Below are 19765 nucleotides of genomic sequence, written 5' to 3' on the forward strand. Positions count from 1 at the left end.
TAGTATTATTACCTGTAGTCATCATGCCATACGTTATGTCTCCATGACTCATTTTATAGCTAGAAGTTGGTACCTTTTGTCTTTTTATGTTTTTTACATTAACAAATTATGGTATTTTACAGTTTCAATATTACCTTTTTTATTTCTTATGCTTATAATATCAAATGAACAAGAATTCTAACAGGATTTGTATTTTTATTTCAAAATTGCTAAGAAGGGGAAGTCCACAAGTAGGAGATTATAACTAATGATGCATTTGTAGTCTGTCAGTAGCTTAAAGTCTGTATTGTGTTTTTATTCAAAGTGATACTTCCTCTCCAAAAAATGTCTATCAAAGTTGGTTAAGAATGGGATTTGAAAATTAACGTATCTAGCCCTTTTAAGATTATGCTAATCTTTTTCTATTTTTATATTTCTTGTTCATATATGATTTTATATCATTTCAGTCAACTGTTAAATACTGTATATATTTTCTTAAAGTGTTTAAGACTCAGTCTAGAAAATACCATATTTGCTGTAAAGTAGGAGCATTTCCAAAGCAGTAGAGCTCCCAAGCAGCCCACTGACTTCTGTGTGGCAATGGCTTGGGAGTACCATGCATGCTGTAGTTAGCCATAATCTTCATCACTTCCTCTTCTCTTATATGGAGTTTGTAAATCCTCGCTTATAGAAAGGGATTTGGTTTAAAATCTACTTATAATACATTTATTATTACACTTTATTCTACTCACCATTTTCTATAAACCAAAATCCCCTAGACCCTCTTAGCCTGCTTCTCTTTTCCAAATAAATGGCAAATTGAGTTAACAGGGAACCTGAAAATGGCCAATATCAAGTATAATGCTGAAGGTCAGTTGAATCTAAATGGACATGTTAGAATAATAGCAGTTCAACATTCATTCATTCAGCATAAACTGAGAACACCTTCCAGGTGTGTAACCTGCAGAGAAACCAGATGTCCAGATTTTGACAGGGAAGCCAAATAGATGGACTTAACACATAGCAGAGGTGAGGTGGGTAAGTAGCAAGTGATGCTGTCACTATTCTTCAGTGCCTTGTCTACCTTCAGAAACAGTGATGATTGACACAGGAAACATTTGTAAATTGCATGATTTCCAGAGCCTAGAAGCAGATTCTAATATCTCACTGTATCTGGCTCTCACTGTTCTTGGGTCGGGGACCAAGGCCATTGGTCTTGGGAGCAGACAGGGATTGGCCAACATGTGAGAATGATCAGCGGTGAGTCTTGCAGCTCATGAGCAGGTTAGAGACTCACAGATGAAGCCTGCTGACTAACTCAGGAGTACAAGTCCCAGTCTTTGGGGCTTTCATAAGTGAGGAAAGGCAAGAGTTACAGAAAAAACTCAAAGATCTAGCAGCAAAGTGTTTAAATCTTAGTTCCCAGTACACAAATTATTAGCTATCCAGTTTTTGAAAAATGGCCTTGATTGACCTCGGTTTACTGGTTTCCTCATCTGTAAAGTAAAAATACTGAACATTTGGCTATGTGACAGAAGGAATTTTAATAGATTTCATAAGTAGAGATGAGACTGTTTTTATGTGCTCAGTGCCTCTAATTTCACATCCCAGTGAGAAGCACAGTTAACTCTCCAAATATAAGGCTGATTTGACTTCTTTTGATCCTATTTTATATCATGAGGGCAAATTATAACCACTTATTTATTCAGTGCTCATAAATCTGTATCCAATGAACTGGGATAGTTTATGAAATACCTCTCTAATACTAGGGATGATTAGCATGATGATTTGGATGGGCATGACTTTGGGAGTGGGGGTGGGGTAGATGGAAGTAGAGGAGTTAATATTTCCCAGCCTATTACAAATTAAAAATCAAGACTAAACCTATCCTAATCCACTACTAAGTTTTCATAGAATTCTCTCTCTCCATGTTTTACTCTTAGAGGAAAAAAATATTTTTTTTCAAAATAAGTAGAATTACAGTCAAGTGCTATCACTTAATCATTAACTGGACATCCTACATCTAAAACAGTCAATTTACTTGCCAGGCTCACATGTACCCTAGACATGCTGCAGGCAGTAGTAATTCTTTTCTGTTTTTTGCTGAGTATCAGCTCGAGAACACAGAATTGCATTTGAAGCACTCTCTTTTATTAAAGCTGTTTATTAGTTTCCATCACACGAAGCCCACCAGCAGAGTTTGGGGCTGTGTGTAATTCTAGAAAAGAAATCTTTGGTGTCTTCATATCCAGAGGTGTTTCCACTGACCCATTAACAATGAGTTTGCCTTCTGAGAGGCCTCCCAAGGACTGGCTCTGTTTCTGTTTGTCAGAGCAGAGATAATTGGCCCCCACAGGAATGTAAGCCATGACCTGGGGTTCGTAAGTGAAACTGTCAGAAATGGCTTCCAGGGTCACACAGTCTAGGCAGCCGCCCAACTAGTTGCTCACAATGGAGCAAAGAGGTAGTTTACACAAGGAGATGGTCCACTCCCTTGAAATCAGGCAAACAATGGAGGGTCATACTCTGAGGGTCATAGCTTTCTCTTTACACTCTGCATGGAGCTCTTCTCTGTGAAGCAGCCCAACCATCTCGCCTGTTCTCAATTCTCTTTTCTCCCAGTCTGCAGTGCTCTCCCTCAGGCCCCTAGCATCTCTCCCTTGGCCATTTCCAAGTTCTATTTGTCTCCTTATCCCAACTTTCGATCTTTATTCAGAGCATTCCTGACAAAATATGGTGGTTCCAGTAATTCGATCTGAATGAGAATGACTTAGATTAAAACAATAGATTCTTTTTTTTTCATTACTTCTTCACTTTTTTCCTGTAATTTCTATATTTTAGATATGATAATAAGCAGAACAATATCCTATATTTATGTATAGCTTTATAAAATTTTGAAATACTAGCTTAATTAATGATATGATCAGTGACATTTTTTTTTTGTCATTGAGGATGTGACCATGATGTGGTACAAGGACCACATGCAAAGCAGAATCAATAATTGCAGGTCTGCCAGGAATTTACTACTGTGAACAAAGGCAAAGACCCATGAACCTCTCTGAGCCCCTGTTTTCTATCTCATAAGGTAGGAGAAATCACTTATACCTTACAAAGTTGTTTATGATCAGAGAAAATATATGTAAACCCTCAGTAGGGTGTTATTATTGGAGGAACATATATATAACCTGGGAAATGGTCATGAGGATGGTGATTAAAAATGACATTAGAGGTCTATGGCCATGCTACCCTGAATAAGCCCAATCCTGTCTGATCTTGGAAGCTAAGCAGAGTCAGGTCTGGGTAGTACTTGGATGGGAGACCACCTAGGAGGACCAGGTGCTGTAGGTTTAAAAATTTTTTTTTAAAGGTATTGTAAGATGGCAAGGTCTTTGCAATCTGTTAGGTCAACCAAGGGTTGCCTAATCTAAAAAAAAAAAAAAAAAGAATTTACATTACAGTCGTATTCTTATGAAAGTTTGCTTTACCATTGAGTAGAGATGATTACAGTCATTCAAGATTTGCACCAATATTACAAAATCATCTGCACGCCTTAAGCAGTTAATTTAAATATTATGTATCATATACTACATATAGTGTGTGTATAATATGTCTATATATGTGTATATAGGTATGAGTGAAGGCAGTCTTCGATGAGATAGTTCAATTTATGATTTTTCAACTTTACAATGGTGGAAAAGTAATATGTATTCAGTAGAAACCATACTTGGAATTTTGATCTTTTCCTGGTCTTGCGATAGGCAGTGTGATTCTATCATGATGCTGGGCCTTATAAAGTAGGTTTTGTGTTAGATGATTTTGCCCTACTATAGGCTAATGAATGTGTATGTTCTGAGCACATTTAGGATGAGCTAGGCTAAGCTATGATGTTTAGTAGAGTAGGTGTATTAAATGCATTTTTGACATAATATTTTCAATTTGTGATGGGTATAAAGGGACAGTAAGTCAAGAAACATCTGTTTTATAGATTTATATATACACATATATACACATATACAGACACACACACACACACACACACACATATATATATATATATATATATAAAGTTTATACCTTCGGTTTTACAGAAATCTTATAAAGATTTTTTACAACTTAAAATAATAGAATTATTCTTTTGATAGCCAATAATTTAAAACAAAAACAAAAAACAAAAAAACAAAAAAAGTGGCAATGTCCATTTTTATGATTCAGTAATAATTTTAAATAAAATTTAAACAGTATCTTCATATTATTGGAAAATATTTTTTAATACTTTGAAAGTCATGTTAATAGCCTCGAAACAATGATCAATGTGTTTATTGATTCAAGGACTCTTTTCTGTAACTCTGAAGCATGTGTAACAGTCTTTACTGGCCCACAGGTTAAGAGTAATTGCTATACAACAAATTATGTATAAATAAAATAAAATTATGGTCTTAACTACTAATTTTTCCTCTTCAGGCTATTTGTGTGAATCTTAGCTTTAAGTCAGTGAATTACTTTGAACATTTTTAAACTGATTCACATTCTCTTCTTTTAATTTTCCTGCTTCATAAGTATTTTGCTATTTAACTTGCCCATCACCGTTGCATGTGGATTATATTTCATTCGGGGGAGGAAAGAGTGAAAATTAATATCAAGTACGTTCCTTAAACAGATCGGATACTGGTAAAAACAAACACTAAGTAAATGCCTAATGGAGTGAATCTGAGAGGAATGTGCTTTTAGTAAATTTAGGCTGTAGACATGTTTGAGTAACATTTTGCTATCTTTGTTCTAAAGACGTATGCTAATGGATGGGCTAGAGTAGCAGTAATGAGCTCACTCCATTAAATTAGTTCTTTTTCCTTGTTAAATATCCAAAAGAGAAAAATGGCCCACTTAACTAGGAAAAAAAGTTTTCATTTTAGTGCAGTAGAAGCATGATGCATATTTCCTTTCTAATTTAATTTCTAACCATTAAGACTCAATTCTATAAATGATCCACTGAAGCACTTGGAGAGATTAGAGAAGCAAAAACTGAGTGTCATTTGAATTTGGCTGGCCAGACACCATGATGTTACATAGCATAATCCAAATTTAAGATCGTATTTTTATGAAGGCACCAAGATGAAGCCCAGCGATTTCCATGAACGATTACTAAGAAGGTCCTTGAATGGAACATGAAAATTGGTCTCCTCCGTGGTGGTCATATTATTATTAAGGGTTATATTGGCCAGGCCTTCCAGTCATTGTGATTTGAACTTTTATGAAAATAGTTAATTTCACTCTCAGAATCATAGAAAGTAGTTGCTTTTCAGTCTGTGGGCTGAGGGAAAAGGATTATAGCGCTAATGAGCCAAATCTGTGCAAATGAGAAAATAATAATCTCCTCATAATTAGAACTTCCTTTTTAGACTAAATGTTGGCCATGAGTTTGTCAAAAGAAAAAAACTCATTCATTTTTTTGATTAAAAGAATATGTGTAAATTAATGCCAAAGAGCTTACTAGAAAGAGGGAATTAAAATGCCTGGCTTGTTTTCACAAATATATACATTGTTGGAATCTCATTCTGATTTTTCTAGTCAAAATAATTATTGTTGTTTTTTTTTTTTTATGTAGTTTAGATAGCAAGGACCAACCCATCATCTCTTCAAGTAGTATTTGATGTTTACTGCATAAAACATTCACTTTCTGTCTTGCTGGAGATGCCATGTGGGAACCGGAGCTACCATACCCATTTCTCACATGGAGAAATGGAATATGGCTTGCTCAATGTTTTAAACGCATTCTTGAATTGGAACTAGGTTTCAAGAATGTCAGTTTCTACATTCAATAGGCAGATTATTGTAACCAACACTAGCAGTTGCAGCAGTGATGGTGGAATAAATTTATAGGAGAAAACATTTTAATGACCCTAGCAGTACTTGGTTTATTAGCATATTTTATCTGGAATCCAAAACCCAGAGAAGCATGTGAATGTAGGGTTGTGGTTGGGAGCTCAGACCTATGAATATTGTGGTGGCATATTATTTAATAGACGTAGACAGTTCTGCTAGGGTTCTCGTCTCTTTTTTCTGGCTTCTCCCAGCTCTTCCATGTCTGCTGAGTTCCTTATCCCTCTATATCCTGGCCATTCTGATGCTTGAGACCAAGAGAGTTTACAATCAAGTTGGAGGTTAATGGCCATTTGGTAAACTCTGCTGGAAGGGGCAGTCAGTCTCACAGGGGATTTCAAACTGAAAGGAAAATGGTGAAGGTAGAGGATGAGAATCCTCCTTTGTGGTTCCTGTGGACCATCACAGCCTTTGGAGAAGGGCTCAAGCCAAAAACCAAACCAAATCAAACCAAAACAAAATAAAACAAAAACACTGTAAGAAGAGCCCTGGAATCAGGCAGCAACGTTTGATCACTTGTAGGAAGGTTTTATTTAGGAAGCCTGTGTTCGAAAGCCAAGGACTTTCTGTAATTAAAGTATCTCCCTTTCCATCCTCAAAAGAGCATCACTATGCATTATCTTGATTAATAACCATGGCAAGCTAGAAAGGTAATGTCTGGGTTCCCCACCAGATCACAAAGCTGATTGGCATGAGAGCTTGACTCGCAACTCCTTTTGCTTGAACTTTTGTTTGGAATCAGTTGGGGTTTGGCCCAATGCTTAACTGCTTCATAGAATAAAGAGGAAGCCCATCTCTTGTTGGTTTACATGGTCTTTGATAGACATGACTGATAAAGTTGAACATGTCTAGAAAATGTAATAAAATAAAACCATCCAAGGCAAAGACTTCGGTCGAGTTGACAGTATTTTTGAAGTAGATAAAGCAATGCTAGCGCACTGATCTGGTGATTCTATATCATTATAATAGGGGTTACTGCTCCTGCAGAGAGGGCTTGGATCAGTTGTAAGAGCTCAATGATTATATGACACTTAAAAAAAAAACTTCACTCCTTATTAGTTATTTGGCCTCCTCCGATCACTTGAAGTCAGAAATACTGACTATAAAAAAAGAACTATAAAAAAGAAATGAGCTATTATACTTTTATAGAAGAACTAATGAAAGACAGCCTTTTGAAAATTCCCAAATTATCCCATATCAAATGTGTTAATCCTACTGATTGCCTGCTCATAACATGTTAATGCTCACTGTGAAATTCAAATCTTACTTTTTAAAATCAGCGGCACACTGTTTTTTAAGTTTCTACAAAAAGATCTTTATCTTCCCACAGGTCCCACCTAAAACCACCCCCAAATAAGCACATCATTTTAATGTAGAAGGAAACATAAGATAATTCTCTGAGTCTTCAAGGGTCAAGTTTCTCTCCACAGTTTCCTCCTTCAACATTTGCAAATTTTGCCCAACTTTCCATCTCACAGTAAATAGTGTACAGAGGAGTGAGAGAAGAGCATCTCATCCCTTCAGCCTAAAGATTGGACCCTAGGTGTATGCATGCTTGTTAGCTCAGCCTTGAAAATGAGCCAAGATGTGGAAAATACAAAAACATCAATCAGTGGACGGATAGACCATGGAGGAGTGTAGAATGGCATATTTTAGGTTGGCATTATTCCTCCAGTCTTGCATTCAATCTCGATTAAAGCTTTAGCACTTCAAATCCTCGGGTCCTACCAAAGTAATAGTCCTGAAGGGGAGAATAAACCTGATCGGAACAAGAGCTACCATTTGTCAACTGTTTTACTCAAATTAAGATACATTGTGTTTACAGAAGCCCTTTGATTCACCAAAGGGGAAATAGACCAGTCAACATAGTTACTAGGGCTAATTTGGCATGCCATGTTCTTGCTTAACTGCTTTACAGTCACAGGGGTATATGGTAATCAAAGTTAATAACATATTAGGTGGCATAAGTAGATTAGTATTTGCCAGAATGATGATATTGATGGGAGTGATATGAGTTTAGAGGAAGGAGGAAAGGAAAGTTTTCCCTGAGGTAGAATATGACTATCTGAATATCTGCTCATGAATAATGTTATTGAGTTCAAAATCCTATGAAGGCAAGTTGGCAAGAAGAAGCATGATTTTTTTTTTTTTTTTTTTTTTTTTTTGTACATAGGGTGTTTTAGAAAGGAAGGTTAATTCTGTGCTTTAATGGCCAACAGAAGGAATGGTTTGGATGAGTCCTCAAATTTTAATTCAGATTCTGATTGAATTGTCTTAGGTAAAATTGTCTTAGGTAAAAAATAAGAGTGCAAGAAACCACAAAACATAGTTCTGAAATATGTAATTCTCAGGAAGTACTTCAGAAATTTAGGCTTTCCATGTGTCCCCTTTAAAATTGTCTCCAGGTTTTTACATTAGGGTTGTACCCTAAAATACTCACCTGCCAATTTTTTTGTCTCTTGCATCAGACTCTCCATCTTCCTTAAAATAACTTTGCCAGATTTAGCAAATAAATAAAAATTAAAAAAAAAAGTAATACAGTGTTCCCAGTTTTAATTTTAATTTCAGATAAACAGTGAATACTTGTTTAGTATTATTACACCTAAAATATTGCATGGGCATACTTATACTAAAACTCATATTCATTTGAAGTTGAAATTTAACTAGCTGTTCTATATTTTATCTGGCAGACTTAACCATTGAAACTAGTGCCTTGACATGGGATTGGTTTCCATCAACCTCAGCACTATTGACTTTTAGACCAGCTAATTCTGTGTTGTGGGGGGCTGTTCTGTGTATTGTAGCAGCATCCTCGGCTTCCACCCACTAAATGCCCTGTAGCTCATAGTTGTCACAATTAAAAGTGAGGGGATGAGTTGTCCTCAGACGTTACCAGTGTCTCTTGAAAGAGCAAAATCACTGCCAGTTGAGATTCACTGGTCTAGAGGAGGAGACTGTGTGTGTGTGTGTGTGTGCGCGCGCGCGCGCACATGCGCGCGCACATATGAACGCCCATGTGAGTATATGTGTGTGTGTTTGTTTCCGAATGTTCAGAGAACCAAAACTTGAGACTTCAGGAAAGTTTTGCTCATGTCTTTCTCAGTCGAATGCATCAGGTAGGTTTATGGACCTACGAATCCGTTTTCTCATGCCCTGTCACCGCAACCCACGCACGAACGTAGTATTCGAAGGCTGTATTAGTCGTAATGTCATTTATTCCATTTCCTGAGTAATTTACCCCTTTTCTAGAGCCTTGGAATCCACATCTGTCCTAAGTGCCAAAAAACTGATCCATGAAAATATAAGTAAGAATTAGTGAGATAAAACTCACCCTTTCTTGCCCAGCATTCCTGATCTTCCACCAGCTCCCTCCTCCTTCCCCAGTCTTTCACTCCTTTGCTTTTCCACTGTATTTTCCACCGTTCCCCTTTGATACGCTCCACCCTGCAGCAAAACCACACTTAGACCGCTGGCTAGTGTCATGGTGTTGCGCCAGCGTTTTCTGATCATGTGCTTTGCCCTCCTCCCACCCCACCTCGAAGCCATCCTTTTAATCAGTCTGTAAAATCTAACTTTTCAGGAAACCCTATTTTTTTAGTTTTTGAGCTCAGAGGGATCTCTCTTCTGGCACTCTGTCTGTTTTTCTTACCTGATGTGACAGATTCTTCCCCTGGCTTAGAACATTTGTTGAGCATCGCTCTCGTTCACGTGGAAAGACCATCAGCGTAGGTCTGGGCACTGATTTAATGCTGCACCCTCCACGGCGCCATCAATGTGCAGTCCCCCGAGTCCCCCTACCCTCCGCCTTTGCATGTGAATTTCCCTGCTTGCCATACTTTGTCCCACACAGCCCCATGGCCCACTCCCTCACCTCCGTGAGATCTTTTCTTACTATGGCCTTTCCTGACAACCCTATTTAAAATTACTATAGTTCCCTTTCCTGATTTATTTTTTTCCCAGGATATTCATTCCCCTTCTCTCCTACTTTATTTTTACTTATTTGTTTATTATCTGGTTCCTCTTATGCATGTAATTTTTACTAGGGCAAGGTGTTTTATCCTTATCATTTGTTACTTTATTTTTAATGCCTGGAGCAGTTTCTGGCACATATTAAGTGCTCAATAAATGTTTGTTGAATGAATTAATGTGCTGGAACACCTGAGAGCACTTTAAAAGAAGTTGGTCTTAAAAAAAAAAAAATGATCCATGAGAATATAAGTAAGAATAAGTAGCAGAAATAAATATTTTAGCTGTAGGACTTCTAACACACACCCAGAAACAAACTCATTACTTTATAACCCCATCTTGCATTTATTTTGCAGAGAAGGCTTAGGAAGAAAAGTTGAAAATTGTATTGATTACAATTTGGAAGGAAGGGTACTGAAAGGGGCTCCCTTGCTTAAACTTCTCTGTAATAATAGGTCCTGGAGATTCCACAGTTCCTGATATAACAAATATTGTATTATTTGTCACTAGCTAAGTAGCTGAAGAAATTGGACCAAAAAAAAAAAAAAAAAGTGGGAAAAAAGCTGTTTCATAAAGCTTTGCTTTTTTTTTTTTTCTTTTTACTTCCTTTTATTATGTTCATAAAAGTTGTATTTGAAGTGAGCAAGTGCCCTCTGGGGCTGTGTCTACATGAAATGTTAAGGTATTAAGTGATTATTTTTGTACAATTGGTCACACAGCTCAGATATACCAGATGGGTAGATTGTTTTCCCAACTATATCAATCACATTTACGTGAAATTGACTAGTTGATTTGGAACTCCTGAGTCAACATCATATAGACAGTGAGACAAACTTTTTCTTGGAAGGACCAGATAGTAAGTGTTTCTAGATTTGCAGACTAGATTTCTAGTCTCTGCCACAACTACTCACCTCTCATTGTGCTTGAAAGCAGCCATAGACAATAGGTAAATAAATGGGCATGACTATGTTCCCATTAAACTTTGTTTTATGGATATCAATATCTGAATTGTATATAATTTTCACATTTAATGATGTTATTTTAAAAAATTGTTTTCAGCCATTCTTCGCTTACAGGACCTTACAGAAAGAGATAATGGGCCAGATTTAGCCCACAGACTATGGTTTCCCAACCCTTGCCACAGAATTTTTGCCTCAAGATATATTGGGGTCCTCCTAGGCTCTTCTAATGTAATCTGAGCAGGACTAGATTGAAATGGAGTAGCCATGGGAAATGCGTGAGATCATGCTTGTTAAATGAAAGAAAGGCAAGATTTTGAGTCAGACAGGCGCTTGTAGCAGATACTAGAAACATGACTCTGAGTTTAATCTCCAATTAATACTTTTTAGATCCTTTATGCTTTTATCTAAATCCTGTTCTCACTTTACAACTTTTAGGCCTAATTAATGCATGTTCATCCATCTATCCTTGTACGAGCACTTAGCATTTTAAGAAAAATCTATCCATGAGTTTTTTAAAAGCTAGAATTAGTATGTATTTGTAGAAATGGAGAGTCAAACATGTTATTTTCTAGCCTTTATGCTACATAATGCTTTATATTATGTTTTCTCCACCTGTGTCATTTTAGCTACAAAGAGATAATTCCAGCAATTGGCAAAGAAAGGATGTTCAAAGTCTAATACTATGCAATTAAAACTTAAGACACTAATGGTTTTACTTCTGTTTTTTTTTTTTTTTTTTTTTAGATCTTGTCCAGAATGATGTTGTTTTTAGATCTTGTCCACATTCATTACTATACGTTTGAATAAATTGTTTGCAATTTATATAACCTCTAATGATTTTATACTATAACCCTTGTGGATAATGTATTTTCCAAGAAATTTTAAATAGTCGTTTATCTCAATTTCTCAATATGTTTTTTCTCAAGAATTTCAAAAGGCGAATTTCCATGGCTTCATTGTATAGCTTATCCAACTGTTACTGGTTGTTATTAATGTGGTCATGATCGTTCATTTCGATTTGTCTCAGAATTAGACAGTTTACAGCCTCTGTACCAGACAAAATCATCTCCCTTAGATGAGTTGGTTTCTCCAAGCGGGAAACCTTTCTAATGCTTCTCTCTGAAGAATCTTAGAGTACTTTCATCTTGGCAGGAGGAGACTGGGTTTTAGTCTTTGAAAAGAAATCTGTTAAGATGCTGATAATGTATTTTTAAATCAGTAAAATTAGCTTTTCACTTAATAAATAGAGTCTCTTCTACCCATTTTATATCACAAAGGATTTAGATCTCTTGTCCCTTGTTTTAATTGGAGATTTAAAATATGTTTCCATCTAAATGCATTAGTGTTGAGCTCCCCCACATCCCCAAATTGTGCTTCCTGTTTGAAAAAAAGATTAAATGGTTTCATTGCTGATTGGCTGGCCGCCTATACAACTTTCTGGCTGCAGGCCATTAACACCCTGGCCAGAAGTGCTGACAGGAAGATGAAGAGATTTACACCCTCTGATTTCTGTATTAACAACAAGGACAAAACAGTAGGTGGTCTTGTCAGTGGATAATACAATTTAAAGATATGATTTCTTTTTCCACAGGTGCATTTGTCTCTGAAAATTAGCAGTTCAGCTTGGTGTGAATAATAAAGCATCTTCTCTGATGAGTTTGAATCATATTAAAAATCTGTATTATGGACAAGTTTATGATTTATAAGGATATTTCCATTTCTCTAAATGACAGAAGTGGAGTCAGCGTACTTTTTATATCTAAATTCTGGTAACTTGAGAAATTCGGAGGAAAGGACACGTATAGAAAGCTTTATGTTTTATAAAGGGACAACACATACATGAATAATAATGGCGAAAACCTTGGTTAATTATTTGAGCTATTTAAGATAAAATCACTCTTTAACAACAAACAATGATGAACTATTATAATATGATTACTATGCCTCAATTCTTCACTCTTTTCAATAGTTAATTATGTATCTTTGAAGGGATATATGTAAAGCAGATGTATATGTGTATGCATACATAAACTCACTTGAAATAGAGGGATATATGTATCTATTTGACTGCAGTTGTATATGTGCAACTATACATATGCACACATACCTCTATATCTGTTTCTGTATCTATACACACCCACCACATATATACACACAAACACATGTATTGATATGTAATCAAGCACATACATACACATATATACCTATGTCCATATATCAGATATAGACATAAACTCAGATATAGAGAACCTAAAACACACAGAAAAAAAAAATGGAAAAAGGAATTAAAGATTGGATGAAATTATTAATTTTATGTTTTCAACACATCTTTTTCCATAAAATGAAATGATTACATTTGTTTGATCTTTAAGGCTTCTTTAAGTGATGACTCTAGCATTTGTTTATCTTCATGCTTCCTTTCATGAAACCACTTAAAAGTTCTAGAATTGATGGTGGATAATTATTGGAGGATAAAAAGATTCTAGAAGGAATATAGATGAAGAATCAGGCAACCAATAATCAGTTGACCAGTAGCCGTTTACTCCATGTTACCGCAAAGGCACTGCTCTGGGCAGAAGAGAACACAGATGATCGAAGTCTTGTTCCTACTTTCAAAATCTTATAATTTTAGAGAAATATGTAGACATTGACATCAAAGCCATCAGTGTAAAGCAGAGATTGATAAGTAGGTTGGAAAATGCGTAAATAAGTCCTGCATTTCAGAATCAGGAGGGGTCACTTAAAAAATGACTTGACTACGAATCTTGTTTGTCCAATTAATTTGCTTACAAAACCTTTTCTTGACAGCTGCTTCAAAGATAACCCAACTGTTTAGGTCTAAATTATTACACGTTGTAAGTTCTAAATTACAATAATTTATGAGACTTTCCCATAAATTGAGGCGACCACTAAAATATTTGCAAATGGAAGGGCCAGTCATCAAAACTTTAAAATTGAATAAATCAACTGAAGTTGATTACTTTAGTGTTTTTTAGCAGATGGTCCTTTGCCTAACCAGGCAAAACAAAAATAATCACTCATCGATGTAATCAGACCTAAAACAAGGGATTTATATGGTGTGTTCACTATGTAAGACAGTGCACCGTGAATGTTAACAGAAATGTAGAGCAGCATATCTATCCTTTAGCAAGCTAAAATTTAATTAGATAGAAGGGATACATGAAAATATGATAACGATACCAATGTGTAGTTGACGATTACTAAATGAGTGCCAGTGAGAGTGAATTCTCTGAGAAATTAGAGAAGAAATGGGGAAAATAGATTTGATTTAAATTTAGAATGTTGAATTTGGTTCAGATATTTTACCTGTGCATGCAGCAAATATTTATTGAGTGCTTTCTAAGTGCAGGCACTGAGGATACAACAGTAAACAAATCCAACCAAAGCTCAGCCCTCATGAGATATGAAAAGGCAAAGTAATCAGATAGGTGGGTAGAGAGCAAACCTGAAAAGATAGATTGGAAAGTACAAAGCCATGTTCTGAAACCCAGTGAGAATACCAGTTAGAATAGGACGTATGGCTTTTAAAGGAGAATTATAGGGGAGAAGGATGGAGAGTGAGTTATCTCATAAACCTAAGAAATATAAAGTCACTGTAGTATATATATCTGGTAAGAAATTTGGAAAATAATGCTGTGTTCTGAGATTCCCCAAATTTAAGCTTAAAATCAGATGAATCCTTCGTAAGTTTACTGGTGAGAAATTGTCTTATAGGTGAATCTCACATGTCACTCATAGTAGGACTTAAGATAAATGGACTCCATTAGTATTTTAATAGACGGTTCTAGATCTGAGACTCAGTTCAATAGCATATATCCTGAAAGGACAATGGAGATTACAATAAAATGTCAATATGTGTCTCAAACATCATTCTGATTTAGAAGTATCTGTAAATCACTCTAACAACTGTCCAAGTCCTCAAATGCTGAAGCCAAAAGAGTAAAATACATAAAAAGAGTTTACTTCAAAGAAAGCAAATTTGGTTCAAAGTGAATTCAAAGAACTTGGCAAAACTTAGAATAAATCCGGCTGTTTTAAACTTATGCTTTTGATCTTCTCTTTGTCAAAAAGCTATATGACTTTAATAGTATTTTAGATAGGTTTTGAGAACAAGAGTTCTATCTGCATAGCCAAAGTAAATTAGATTAAATGATTCTAAACTAATGAAAAGGCTCGATTAATGGCAAAGTGGTTTACTTGTGATTATAAACGAAGGAAATAAGAATGGTTCAAATAAATTTGAGTTGGTCAGGTTTTTTTTTTTTTTTTTTTAACAATATTGGGCAAATGTTATTGGTTTCTCTCTTACATAAATCTCCAAACTTGTTTTTTTATGTCCATTTGTTGAGGCTTCATGATAAAAGTTGTCTGATGAGCTCTGTATCTTCTACTAGATTGGCAGCTCCATTATGGAAGTGATGGCAAATCTTTTATTTACCTCTATATCTCACAATGTCTAATGTATTTTGTTAAATTGTGGTGAATGAATATAAAGTCATATTAGTTTGTTTAAACATATTAGCTTGTTTAAACATATTAGCTCGTTTAAACATAGAATCACATGGTCATATAATTTTATAAATGGAAAGAACTTTGGCACTCACATTCTGTAATCCTTTATTTTTGAGATTCAGATCCAATAACTTGATCTCTTACTCCTGTCCAATTTCTAACACAACGTCTTACTCAAGTGTCTTTTTTTTTTCTTACTTCCCTCTAAATCACCACGTTACCCACTTATGCCAAGTAAAACCCGTATATCACAACTAAATATTTTATGTGGAAATCTGGCTTATTCTTGGCCCATCTCTTTTCCTCACAAACCATACTCAATCTTCAATAGCTCCTTATGATTATGCCTCAGTATACATCTAGTCTGTCTTTCCTTTTTCATTCTCGCTGCTGCTTCATTTGCCCAAGCTGTGGAGCAGAACACCACACATTGGTTATCAGTCCCAGGGGTGGAATCTAGACACTTCTGCCTACTGCATCTGGGTATCAATGTTACAAAGAAAAACACAGCCCAGTCAAGCACTGGATGGAACGATGCATTACTCACACACAGAAGAGACAGAGCAAGATCAGCTTCAACAGCAGGTAGTAGTCCCTCATGGCTAGTGGGTACCCCCACTGCTTATGCAGGGCAATTGGCCTACATGCACCCCTCTCGTACCACAGGAGAAGGACCCCAGATCCTTTCCTGTGGAATCTGAGATACTGAAAGCTGGAAGCATGCCTTCACAGTGCGTGACAGACATACTTGATCAGAACAAAGGAACAGTCATTGCATCTGAAACAGAGAAAGGCACATCCACACAAGGTGATAAGCCTAGCACAGGCTGTGTGGGCTCCTTATTCATTCCTCACGAAGTGTTATAGGCCCGAGACTCATTCTTATGTGTCTTACTCGGGGGGTCAAAAGACTGTGTTCACAAAAAGGCCTTTCTCCACACAAGCTGTATTTTCTTTCACCGAGACTGCTATTAAGTTGGTGAGATTCTTGCTTTCACTCTTGCCTTCACCTGTGTCCCCTTCCCTCAGACTATTCTTTACACAGCAACCAGAATGATCTTCAAAAATAATATAAATCCAATTGTATAATTCCCTTGCTCAAAATCCCTTAATAACCTCTCAGTGTAATTGAACTAAAATCCAAACTTACTAAGATGGTATAAGGCACCTGAATTATCCATCCCTGGCCAAATCTCCAGTGTAATCTTTTGGCATGCACCTCTTGGCCCACTGCTGTTCAAAGCTTATGCTCTATCGTTTGAACTATGCTTCTTTTTAAGAAATACTTCTCAATATTTTAATACTTCTTTTTATATTCATAGATCGTAAGATCAGGAAAGATCATAAACAAGCTTAGAAGTAATATTGTTGCTGAGTCTATAAAAAGTGTGTTAAGTGCCCTCTGTAAGTATTTGAGGCTTAAAGCTGTTCTGAAGGAATATTTGACTTCTAGCTACACATACCTGTATCCCATGTCTGGCTCCCTTAGAAGCAGGGAAAAAACATACCTCTGCCCAGGCATGCCCTTTTTCTAACTTCCGCCTCAGTCCCAATTTCAGATGATACACCTGAACGTGATTCCACAACTAAAAGATTTTTAGGAAGGGTGATTCGCCATTCACCAATTTACTGACATTCTTCTATAACCAAACGATTGCTAGGGACTAAGAACATGAACAGATAAATTGGAATAAATGATTAGAATAAATGTGGTGGACATAGATCCAGGTAAGTCTGAGACACTTCCCAAACTATGAACTTTGGTATCAAACATTTTTTTCTTTTTGAATATCTCACTATATCAGGTATATTTGGTTACTCTGAGTCAAGTTATCAAAAATTTGGTAATTCTTGAAAGCGTTTTGATTTTATCAGGATGTCAAAAGAGAAACTGTAAAATCACACAAGTTTAGCAGTTAAGCAGAAATATATATATATTTTAAATTTTCATTGTGTAAATGCACAGCATGCAAATGCATTTTTTTTAGCTCCCGTTTTAATGATCTTTGAAACTAATATGAAAATCTCTTGCTAAGTTTTCTGGTTATGGGCTTCCCTGTTTTAGGGGATTTGTCATGATTCAGGAAATATCCTGGATGTGAATCTCAGTCTATTTCATACCCATCTGTTATTGTGGAACTTATAGTACTCATGTAGCAAAACACACAAGGCCTATAATAAAATTAAAGAACAGTAACAAACTCTCTTTTGTGATAGAAAAATGCAGTTGTAAAGATTCCTTAGTGCTTCCCCATTATTTACTGAAATATTTACCATGTCCAAAAAATGTGGTGGAATTCAGATTCAATATTTTTCACATATTCTTCTGTCTAGAATGTCCTTTTGGATCTTGGGCACTTGGTGAAACCCTATTCACCACATATTCAAGACTCAACTCATATTCCAGCATTCCTGTGCTCTTTCCTGATTTATCCCCTTCCTAATAGGCATCACTAAGGATTATTTTATCTCTGTCCCACAGTACCTTGCACTTGTCACATAGCACTGTCCTTATACATTTGCTTTTCCTACTGGACTATAAGCTCTAGTTGTTTGTGATTGTATCCTTCAGACAATTAGGATGATGCCTGCCACATATAAGGTGCTCACTAAATGTTGGCTCTATTAGTTGGAGTTCTCCAGAGAAACAGAACCAATACTACACACACACACACACACACACACACACACACACACACACACACATTTCCTGTATAGTATATGAATAATCTAAAGAGATTTATTGTAAGAAATTGGTTAATGTGATTATGTATGGAGGCTGAGAAGTCCTGGACCTGCAGTTGGCAAGCTGCAGACCTAGGAGAACAGATGCTACAGTTTCAGTCTGAGAACCAGGAGAGCTGATGTGCACATTGCAGTCCGAGTCTCAGTCGAAGACATGAGAAGACTGATGTCCAGCTTAAAGGCAGTCAGACAGAGAGAGTGAATCCTCTCTTTCTCCACCTTTCTATTTTATTCAGTCCTTTAGTGGATTGGAAGAAGCCCATCCACACTGGAGAGAGTAGTCTGTTTTACTCAGTTGACAGATTTACATGTAAATTTCACCTAGAAACACTCTTACAGATACATCCAGAATAATGGTAAACCTAACATCTTGGCACCGTGGGGTCCAATTAAGTCCACACATAAAGTTAACTGACTGAATGAATGAATGCATAATTTGGAAAATCCCATAAGATGCCATAATCAGTGCCAATAGGGGTTCATCCCAGGGTTTTCAGGAAACCTAGAAGAGGTAACGAAGAGATGGTGACAATGGAATGATGTTAAACAAAATATTATACAATGTCAAGAACTTGCTTTTCTGTTTTTTGGGTAATCCGCCTGCCTTGAATTAAGTACAATTTACAAGTAGGCCCAGCAAATATCAGCCACATTCATAATCAACTTTCATGAATGTCGTGACCATTCATTGGCCATGCGTAATGAGATTTAAGCTTGATAGAAAGCCCGAGCCTGAATTCTGTGAAATTATTCATTACTATTGATTATAAACCAATTTCAGGTTTTTTTTTTTTTTTAATAAGAATCATATCTGCAGTAGTGAATGAAAATCAAGTGATTGTCAAAGGCTGTGGAGATAAGCATCTCTTCACGAGATCAATATACTCATGAATAGTTGCTTGAAATTTACAATGAATGTAACACATTGAATAGTGTTAGAATCATTAGCAAAATATCCTTCTGTGTATTTCAAAATATGCTTATTTTAGAAAAACAGAAAAAAAAACATTTTCTCTCACTTTAAAAAATGTTTATTAACATAATTTTATATGATTATATAGTGTTAAGTACAGTGGCTATACCATAATTTGCTTAAGCAATAACCAGTTGTACAATTAGTCCTTTTTCTGTCATTCATTATTTTAAATAGGCTGCATTGAATACTTTTATATATCTTTTTCCTTCATATATTTATGGATAGATTCCTAGGAGTGGAGTTCTTGGGTGAAATTATTATGATGCACATAGCTAAATTATTTTTCAATGGTACTACATCAATTTGTACTTTTAGAAGCATTGCTAATTATCATTTTGAAATCTTTGCAACATTAATAGTTAAACCATTATATCATTTTTGTTTATATTTTTAGTTGTTGATTACTAATGAACATTCTTCTGCATTAGAAATTTGTTCTTTAAACAATTCTTGTAGAAATCTTATAGTAAAGTAGAACAAACAAAGAATTCTTAATTGGTCTGCACTATAAATATCAGTTTCCATTTGGCTTAATTCATATATACAAGTAAAAGACTGGTTTCAGTCATTAAAGATACAACAGCACAGTTAAGAGTAAAAGTAGCCGCCACAATAGAGAGGTTGCTATCTCACTCTTTCTATAAGAAGAAACTTCTAATCTTCATGTGGAATAATGGCATTGAATGTTCAATGTAATTCGATAAGATTTTATGAAGAATCTATGTCC

At 35.8% G+C, this 19765-nt stretch overlaps 1 protein-coding gene and 1 pseudogene across 3 annotated transcripts in view; both read left to right on the plus strand.

Annotated features, from left to right (window-relative positions):
* DCC (DCC netrin 1 receptor) overlaps positions 1 to 19765 on the plus strand; it is a 1187310-nt gene that overhangs the window by 639156 nt on the left and 528389 nt on the right. The gene's annotated exons all lie outside the window — the stretch shown is intronic.
* LOC118610235 lies at positions 3209 to 3327 on the plus strand (annotated as a pseudogene).

This window comes from Rousettus aegyptiacus, unplaced genomic scaffold (assembly GCF_014176215.1).
Source record: "Rousettus aegyptiacus isolate mRouAeg1 unplaced genomic scaffold, mRouAeg1.p scaffold_m13_p_12, whole genome shotgun sequence".
NCBI lineage: Eukaryota > Metazoa > Chordata > Mammalia > Chiroptera > Pteropodidae > Rousettus > Rousettus aegyptiacus.